The following is a 10120-nucleotide window of genomic DNA, read 5'->3' as shown; positions in this document are numbered from 1 at the left end:
GCCCCCTTTACAGGCAGGCGCACCAGATCCTTGTGTGGTCCCAGGACAAACTCCTCTCGCTGAGAGCAGTTGACATTCCTGGGCATCTCAATATGGGAACAGGCATCCTGTCGAGGCAGGGGCCGAGGCCCGGGGAATGGAGACTTCACCCCTAGGTGGTGAAGCAGATATGGAGGGTTTTTGGCCAGACTCAGGTGGACCTGTTTGCGATGGAACGGGGTCCGTCTACAGTTCTCGGGCCTGATTTCTCTTCTCGACGGCACTCCATGGGAGATTCCCATCAGGAGAGATCTCCTCTCTCAGGCGGAGGGTACGATCGTCCACTCCCGCCCGGAGCTGTGGAAGCTGTGGGTGTGGCCCCTGAGGAGGCACAGCTTATAGCTTCTGGTCTCTCAGCCGAGGTTGTTGAGACCATCCTCCAATCCAGAGCTCCCTCAATGAGGAAACTGTACGCCTTGAAGTGGAAACTTTTCACTTCTTGGTGCGGAGACCGCCAGCTCGATCCAGTTCCTGCAGGCCCGATTCTCCGCAGGGTTGACCCACTCCATCCTGAAGGTCTACGTGACGGCTATTGCGGCCTACCACGCCACTCTCGGTGGCCAGTCAGTGGGCAGACACCCCCTAGTTACACGTTTCCTCCGCGGTGCGCTGAAGCTGAGGCCTCCGGTACGGTCTCGTGTCCCTCCGTGGGACCTGGCTGTCATGCTAGAATCTCTTTAGGCCTCCCTTCAAGCCTTTCGAGGAGATCTCGGATCGCCATATGTTCCTAAGGTCCCCTCCTCTACACCACGGCCTGTCGTACTCGAGGCCTTCCATCCTCCACCCTTCAGGGAGCCAGACCAGCAGAAGCCTAATTGTATGTGTCCAGTGTGATCACTGGACGCATACGTCCACAGAGCTGCCCTGTGGAGAAGGGTGGACCAACTGCTTGTGTGCTATGGTCCCCCTAAGAGAGGTCTTCTAGCTACAAAACAGACCCTCAGTCGGTGGATAGTGGATATGAGTCCTCTGATCTCCCTTCGCCTCTAGGGGTCAAGGCTCACTCAACGAGAAGTGTGGCGGCCTCCAAGGCCTTCTTGGCAGGTGTCTCTATGCAGGACATCTGCAACGCTGCGGGATGGTCCACGCCCCTAACCTTTGTCAGGTTCTATGGCCAAGATATGCGAGCCACTCTGGGCTCTTCTGTTCTCTCGCCCTAGCTGTGCAGGCTTCCACACTAGGCAGAGATTTTAAAGGCTGGCGGCGTGGGCATACTCGTTACCAAAGCGTTCGCCGATGCAGCTCGAGTTCCTGAAGAGGAACGTCTCAGGTTACGCATGTAACCATGGTTCCTCGAGGAAACGTGGCGCTGCGTCGCAGGGCCATACTTCCGGCATCTCTGCCAGCGCTTGCTTCACTCCTAGAAGCTGATGCCGGTTTCACCGCACGTGCTTTTAAGCTTCCTGGTCGCTACGTCACCCCGCCCGTGACGTCTCACCCATCCATTGGACTGATTACACACATGATTCAGAGCTGGTCACGCTGAAGGCGTTCCCAAAGCGTTCTGAGACGCAGCGTCTCGTTCCCTCGAGGAACCATGGTTACATGCGTAACCTGAGACGTTTGTCAACAAACTGTAAATGTTGGCTTGACAAAGCCTTGTTTAAAAGCTTTGAGAAAAAGTTTTAAAAGCCTTTAAGTTTTAAAGTTTATAGGTCTTACAGAAAAAAAAATGATATACCAAATTACAGAACTATAGATTGGTTGAATGATATAACTAGATAAACAGAACAACTAATGAAACTATAGATAAATTATGGATAGGATAATAGATGAAAAATTATGAATTATAGAAATAATGATAGGTAGAACAGAACTACAGAAAGAACTATAGAACTACACCAACAATGACAGAACTATAAATAGATTTACAGAAGTATAGAAAAAAGGGTGTTAGAACTATAAATAAACTAAATAAAAACTATGAACAGAACAAAAGAGCTATGAAGAAAGAAGTACAGTAAAAGCTTTAGATATACTATAGAACTAGAGCAAGAATGATAGATAGAATGATAGCACTATAAAATAACTATAGAACTAGAGCAAGAACGAGAGAATGACAGAAGTATAGAAAGAACAATAGATAAGATGAAAGAACTATGAAAAGGATGACAAAAAAGCTACAGAACTACATAAAGAACAACAGATAGAATGACAAATGGAACACCAGAAAGAACTATAAATAGAAAGAATGACAAAAAGAACAATAGAACCATTGAATGAATGACAGAAAGAATAACAGATTGATAATAAAACTATAAACAGAACTATAGAAAAACTATAGACAAAATAGAACTATAGAAAGATTGTCAGAAAGTGCAATATAACAACACAAACAACGACAAACAGACAGACAGACAGACAGATAGACAGATAGATAGATATCAATAAAAAGTCTCCATCATGTGTGTTTACAAAGACGTCCAGTTTTCTCTACACAATGAGTATGAGATCTCTTCTCCTAATTAGTTTTGGCCCAAGCAGGGAGGAGCTGTTAACATCAGACTCATATTCTCAGAATTGTTTACCATATTTCAGCGATAATAACAGTTCCAGATCTGGATGAGTAATTGCAAATCACTGTTGTGCTAACTTTCCTTGGACTGTTGCTCCTGGCTCTCTGTACTGTATCGCTGTGCATTGAGCGTCTACATGTGTCACACAATACCAATAACCCATTTGTCTTCATAACAAAGTGCGTGTTGCGCATGCTTTTTGAAAGCAGCATGTCCCATCTTTTCGTCTGGCTGCAAGCGGCACCTGTTCCAGGAAGACACATGGCATGAGAGGCGCTGAGTCAGCAAACAAGCCTGACAGAAACATGGTGCTCTGTCTCATCCAAAAAGATGTCCCTCGAGACCACAGCGGCTAGACAACGACAACAACAACAACAACACGAAGTGGGACACTCATCTCTCACAGGCCGTGGCAGAGTCACGAGATAATGAAGCTGTTGAGAGATAAAGAGTGCGAAGAGGAGGGAGGGCGAGAGGGAACGAGTGAAAGTAATCACTTCGAAAAAAAGAGTGACAGTGTGGAAACAACAACGGATGGGGAGGCGGAACGGCGTTGCCCCTTCAAGGTCAACTCCTCAGGTACATGACGTGAGAAAAATGAGCTAGCGAAACGACAGCGCGGTCCCCGCTCACAATGAGGCCCATCAGCTCCACTGTTGGCATATTTTGCCTTGACGAGTTTCATTTATTAAGTGGAGGGCTTGCGTATGCACCGCGCTTGCTGGCAGTCACCTTTCGAGCATCCCAATTAACTCCTCTCTAATTGATGTTGGACGTATTAAAGTTAATGAGGCAGCGGTCCATCTGTTGCATGAGGAAGCAGCGAGGGTATTGTCATTGATAGGGCGAGAGCACGCATAATGCAGCAAGGACGGTGGTTTTTGACACCGCACAACAAGACAAAGAGCTGTTTGACACGTGGGATCCATAACGGAGCTTCTAGATTACCTCACATCGCTCCGTGATGATCCTTCAATTCGTCTCTCATGCATTTTTACGAGTTTCATATATCAGCTATATGAGTCTATATAAGGGATGTATGACACAATGAATGATTCACAGGGCCTGAACAGCTCAGTATGTCTAATAAATAATAAATCTAAATTTTACTGATGCACACAGTGTTTTGCTCGCGATAAAATTTTAATCGAGGTGACGGTGGCCGCAGTGGTGGAGATGCCATTGTGGACTGTGCAAATCTATAGCACTTGCTCTCATTGCTTCATCTCCCTGTGGTTTATCAAAGGGAAAGATTTCAGATCAATTCAGGCAGTTTATGTTCCACTGTACCTGAGGCTGTACTTGCAAGCATATGAATGTGTGTGCTAATGGAAAAGAGAAAGTGGGAAACAAGAAAATGTAAGGCAGAAAGGCTAAAGGTAATGTGAAAGATGGAAATTTGTTCTTTGGATTTTTACCTAACCGACTGCGTGACTGAGCAGACTAGTAATATCCTATAACAACAAGAGACCTGTCGCTTTGTACAGATCACACAATGTAAAAAAAAAAAAAAAAGCAACTGTGGTTGGCTGACCATTACTATAAAAATACTGTAGCAAAATGTACGGTTAAAAACAAACAAAAAAAACATTAAATAATGTTAATATATCAAATTACTAAAATCTGTTGTTTACCATTATAATATACTTACAACCACCTTAAAAACACAAGTGGTAAAGAGAAAGCCACAAAATGAAACAATGTTCATCACAAGTAGCTTTTCCACAAGCTGTATATACTAATATAATAACACTAATACACAGAAAGTGCAAAGAAGTCATACACACAAATACAAAACACCTTCAGCATCAAACCCTAATGTACATAACTAAAAAGTAAAATTAAAAATAGTTATTTCAATTAAAAACTATCAAATGTGAGCTGTCAAACAGGAAATTCTGGGAATGTCAATTTATGGTTTTTCACTGTAAATTATAAGATGATTTGTTTTCACTTTTGAAAATTGTACATTTAACAGTATCTTACTGTAAAATTACATGGAATTTCCCATTACATATATTACAGTTTTTCACTGTACAGAGTAAGGTAAATTATCGTCATATATTTTACTGTTAAAATTCAAATAATTTTTACGGTGTAGATGTAGGTAAACAATACTGTCTGATGTATATCCGACGATAGCTGCTTGCATCTCTACTTGTCTAACAGACATTTCTTGCTGGATGAAGGACCATCACCTTCAACTCAACCTTGCCAAGACAGAACTGCTTGTGGTTCCATCAAACCCATCGTTTCATCACAATTTCACCATCCAGTTAGGCTCATCAACCATAACTTCTTCAAAAACCAGAAACCTTGGAGTTATGATTGATGGTCAGCTGCCTTTTTTTTAGACCACATTGCTAAAACTGTCCGGTACTGCAGATTTGCTTTATTCAACATCAAAAAGTTCAGACCCTTTCTTTCGGAACATGCTTCACAACTCCTTGTTCAAGTTCTTGTTCTGTCCAGGCTGGACTATTGCAATGCTCTTTTGGCAAGTCTTCCAGCCACTTCTATCAAACCTTTACAATTAATCCAGAGCGCGGCAGCAAGATTAATTTTTAATGAGCCGAAAATAATCATTAAAGAGGCACGTCACACCTCTGTTTATCAATCTGCACTGGCTACCAATAGCTGCTCGCATAAAATTCAAGGCATTAATGTTTGCCTACAAAACCACCACTGGCTCTGCACCCATTTACCTAAATTCATTACTTCAGACGTATGTGCCCTCTAGAAGCTTGCGTTCTGCAAGTGAACGGCACATTATTGTGCCATCCCAAAGAGGCACAAAATCACTTTCACAGACTTTTTCATTAACTGTTCCCTCCTGGTGGAATGACCTGCCCAACTCAATCCGAACAGCTGAGTCCTTAACCATCTTCAAGAATCGACTAAAAACACATCTCTTCCATCTTTATTTGACCCTCTAACTCTAGCACTCTCTATTCTAATTCTATTCTTTAAAAAAAAAAACTTTTACTTTTAGACTTGCACTCTATTCATTTACTAACTGCTTGTTTTCTTTAAAAAAAATAGCACTAGCTTCTCTATTCTTTTTGTATTCTATCTATTTGTTTTATTTTTATTTATTATATAATTAACAATATCATTGCTCTTTTGTTGATTTTGATTGCTTCCATTGTCCTCATTTGTAAGTCGCTTTTTTTGCTAAATGACTAAATGTAAATGTGGGAATGCACTCAAAAGCAATCATTTGGCTATTTTTTTATGATTTATCCAACCTTTTGTGTTTTTGTGCTACACAAAGAAAATTTCAAGAAGCAGTGTTGTGTTATCAACTAATAACATTCAACATTCCAAAACTACACATCTAACATTCAAGGCAAAGTGGAGCAGTCACACCCCGTTCCTTCCTTTGTACTGTGTAACAGCTTCCAGATGAGTCCACATGAGTTGAATTATGTAACCACAGCTTTACAGGTCTGCTGAATGAATCCCCTGAAGAGTGGAATGATGTGCTATTCCCTAAGCCAAGTGGGTTGGGACCAGAAATGTGGTAAAGTCAATGCTAATAAGAATAATAAAATGTATCTCACCATCTAATAATGTATAACAAAATGATATACATTATGAATAGGCTTAAAAGAGAAGAGGAAATGTTTCTCATATCCTTTGTTTTTGACACCACAGAATGAGCATCCATTCAAATGCTACAATATTTTCACCACAATGCACTTTATGCACACTAACTGCCTATGTATTTCCGCTGAAATCTATTATATATTATATTATACTTTCAGAAAAAAAAAACATATGGCGAGAGAACTCAGTATATTCAGTGGCTCAACGTATTTTAAGATTGAGCACTTCCTTCCTTTTTTCCTTTTGAGCTATAGCCAAACAATTTACAATCATCCAACGCATTAACCTTTAGCGGGCAACAGTGAGCCATCATTCTTAATGCTTTAAGAAGACACCTTTAATGCACGGCTGATAAAGCTAAGAAAGGAGAAATTGCTTTGAAGGGGTGACACCACAAAGAGAGAAACTGAAGGGTTGAAAAGAGCGAGATTAAGGTAGGAGAAGAGAAAAAGATTGCCCAGCATCAGATGTGTGGCTGGCATATTTAACCTGCCCATCTGCATGAAATACGGCCAGGCGGACGTCGCTCCGCTTCAGTGCTCCCGAGCTCGTACTTAACATTTCCGTAGGTGAAAGGGGAGGCGTCGTTAAGGGGAGCCACACTCCGGGGATGCTCATCTCCAGCTCTCCCTGAAGCCATTTATTGCATGAGAGCCTCCATATCATGATCAATCCCCTGGAAAGAAGCGAGAGGGTCCATGCCACCACAGAGGCTTGCAGTTAGACCTTTTATGTCCCCAAATACTTCTCTATTCTCTTGAAAACAATTTACTGGAGCTTGCAGGACTATTTGAGACCTTTAGCAGTTGGTTTTGTCCATTTACAGTATCTCTTAGGGACAGGCCTCTAATAGCTGGAACTCTTTTTCTGATTTTAATAATTTTTCTATAGCTTTTGTCGTAAAACAGCAATTCATTCAACATTCAACAAATCAAACTCCAAAAAGGACATTAACACACCCTAAACACCATGAAAATATCATTTTCATTATCAATATTCATTTTTGTGTGAAATATTTCCTGATGCAGGCCAACAACTCGCTGCATGATATAGCCTATAGAATGCAGTTATATTCCCCTAAAATTCAAGATATTTAATTGTATGAGGTTTCTGTCTGATATTTATATCATATGATATAGTTAAGCAATATCAATATTATGCAAGGAGTGCAATATCACTTGAGTGTTGTTTTTGTCCCAAATAGCAAGAGTGCAAATGTGATATTGATTTTATACAAGTTCAATAAATAAGAATTTAATATTGTGTTATATTTTAGACACAATATTGTCTGTTTTTGTTTAGTTTCTCCATGAAAAATATTAAAGCCAGAGCAGAACAGTGTTGTGTCAATGATTCAATGACCCATTCATAAAGAGAGCCATTTACTTCATTCATGAAAGAATCAGTAATGGAATGAATAAATACAGTTTTTCTCAGTCGCTTTGGTGCATTTCTCAAATCAGAAATTAAATTCTCAAAACTACTTGTACAACCTACGCATCATCTAGTCATTTGTACACATCATAACACCAGTTTCTCATTCTTTTGAATAAGTTTTTATTATTTTAAGTTATTATTAGACTTTTTGTAAATTTGGCATGAATTGTGCAAGTGAATCTTGACTTTCACTAATGAAGAGAATGTAGATCAACCAATGATAAACCATTTCTCTGAAATGGCTCAAAGGTTCATTTCATGAATCTTCAGTTGGAAAGCATATACTGTATAGCCAGAGGACAACACAAGAGTTACAAATTCTGACAATGGACTTTCACATCAGGTAATACTAACAAAGTGCACTGTTATATTGACAACATGACTAAGCATTTTGACTATCTTGTTTGTGAACAATGACACAAGGACTTTTCATTCTGATGGCACTGATATGTTCATTGACATAAATACTTACTTTTGAGAGATGAACTAAAGATTTTGAGCAAGTTACAGGCTTTTGCAGGTAATCCATTGTGTGGTGCTGTTTGTACGAATTGTTTTGAGAAATGCACATACTTTTTTGCAAATATTAAGGATGATTTGAGAAATGCACCAAAGCGACTGAGAAAAACTGTAATAAAAAAACCATTAAAGGGATAGTTCAACCAAAAAATTAAATTATGTCATCTTTTACTCACCTTCATGTTGTTTCAAACCTGTTTGACTTTCTTTCTTTTGTGGAACATACTGTAGAGGATATTTTGAAGAATGTTGGTAACCAAACAGTTTTGGTTACCATTGACATCCACTGTATGAAAATAAACAAACAAACAAATACATACATAAATAAATAAATACTGAGACATTTATGAAATTATCTTATTTTATATTTTACATTATTTATATTTTAAATAAAATATTTCTTTCTAAAGTTACTTTTTGTTTCTTTTCTCATTTAACACAATAATGGCTTCAATTGATCTTTTCGGGGTAATTTCTCAGCCAAATTTGATGTGTGATTAATTTGCAATTAATTAGATTACTTAATCACCACTATGTGTAATTAATTAGATTTAATTGCTCAACAGTCCTAGAAGAAACAAAAAAATTATATATATTGCAATTTTAATATAGTTCAAAATGTTTACATTTATTTTTGTATTATTTATTTAAGATGTTATTCACTGATAATCTCCAATAATAATTGAAGGAACAAATTAATTTATTATATAATACAAAATAATTTTACACACTATCCGCACTGTCTCATGAACAATGTATAGAACAAAGGAAAAAGACTATGATGCACAGCAATGCATCTCTCTCTCCCTTTCCATAAACTGTGCTCTCTTCCTTGATCTGATTTATAGGCCTAGTCGCCTATGGCATGATGGACCAGCTTGAATTAATATGCATTTGCTTATGGCTTCCTGTGATAAATTAATACTAGGGGAGACAATAGAGGTCACAGGGGAGTCTCTGTGTTTAGGCACAGTCACTACTGCCTCTGTTTGCTGCTCTGCGCATTTCGTAATCCCTCACTATGATGAAAAGGAAAGTCTCACGCAGGGATTTACAGGCTGTGTTTACAATGTGATTATACTGACTGCTGTCAGGGTGGGTTCTCTTGTGGTCTTAATAAAGTAATAGGAATGCCTGATGTGTTTTTCCCCCTATGACTATTCGCATATGGCTTTAAGGGTATTTGTTTTCTCCAGATGTTGAACTTGACAAAGGATTTGTTTTGGAAGACTGGAACCGCAGTGTTTTCATTGTTAATGATATAATAAATCAGAGTTTTCACTTGCCTTATCTTAGCTTTCTCTAATCAAATAAAATGGTCATGAGATTCTCTTACCGAGCCATTACGGTGCAGCTCTTTAGTCGTGGTCGCATACTTCCTCATTAGAGCAGAGCTGCTTGTTTTGCAGGTTCGCAGGTCGTATCATTGGCCAGCCTATGACAAGGGTCCTGTCCTGGGAGGAGATCCTTAATGACGGAATGCCCCTTTGGATAATCGGCGCAACGACGAGAAACCAACCATGCATCACCTGAGTTCCTGCCCTGGAGGGAACAGATAATACTTAATCTAGCCAACCTCATTACAGCTGTCCATGTTTTACTGGCTCCACCGATATAGCAGAATTTTCTATCGCTTGCCTTACTTATGATGAAAAAGTGTCCACCTAATATTTTTTTCTCCCCCCTCCCCAAACACAGGAGTATGTGTGGAGGTTATTAACTGCTTTAATTCCTAATGATGCCTGACAGGTGCTCTTCTTGGTGAGATTAAGGACTGGGTGGGTTAATGATGGGATTGGCAAGATTGTCATAACTCACAATAGGACCATTAAAGTGATATTACGAAAAGGACTGCTGCTGATATGTGTTTAACTCTGGCAAGGTGGCACCAGGCAATCTATCAATTTTTTTTTCTTTATATGATTTTCTTGCCTGCAGGGCCCAGTTTTAGATGTGTGAGGAATGTCAAATAACGCTGGCCATGAAGAACGGAAGGGGAA

This window comes from Sinocyclocheilus anshuiensis, unplaced genomic scaffold (assembly GCF_001515605.1).
Source record: "Sinocyclocheilus anshuiensis isolate Anshui unplaced genomic scaffold, SAMN03320099.WGS_v1.1 scaffold2482, whole genome shotgun sequence".
Classification (NCBI taxonomy): Eukaryota; Metazoa; Chordata; class Actinopteri; order Cypriniformes; family Cyprinidae; genus Sinocyclocheilus; species Sinocyclocheilus anshuiensis.
The sequence above is the reverse complement of the archived record's forward strand: the minus strand, read 5'-3'. Positions refer to the sequence as shown.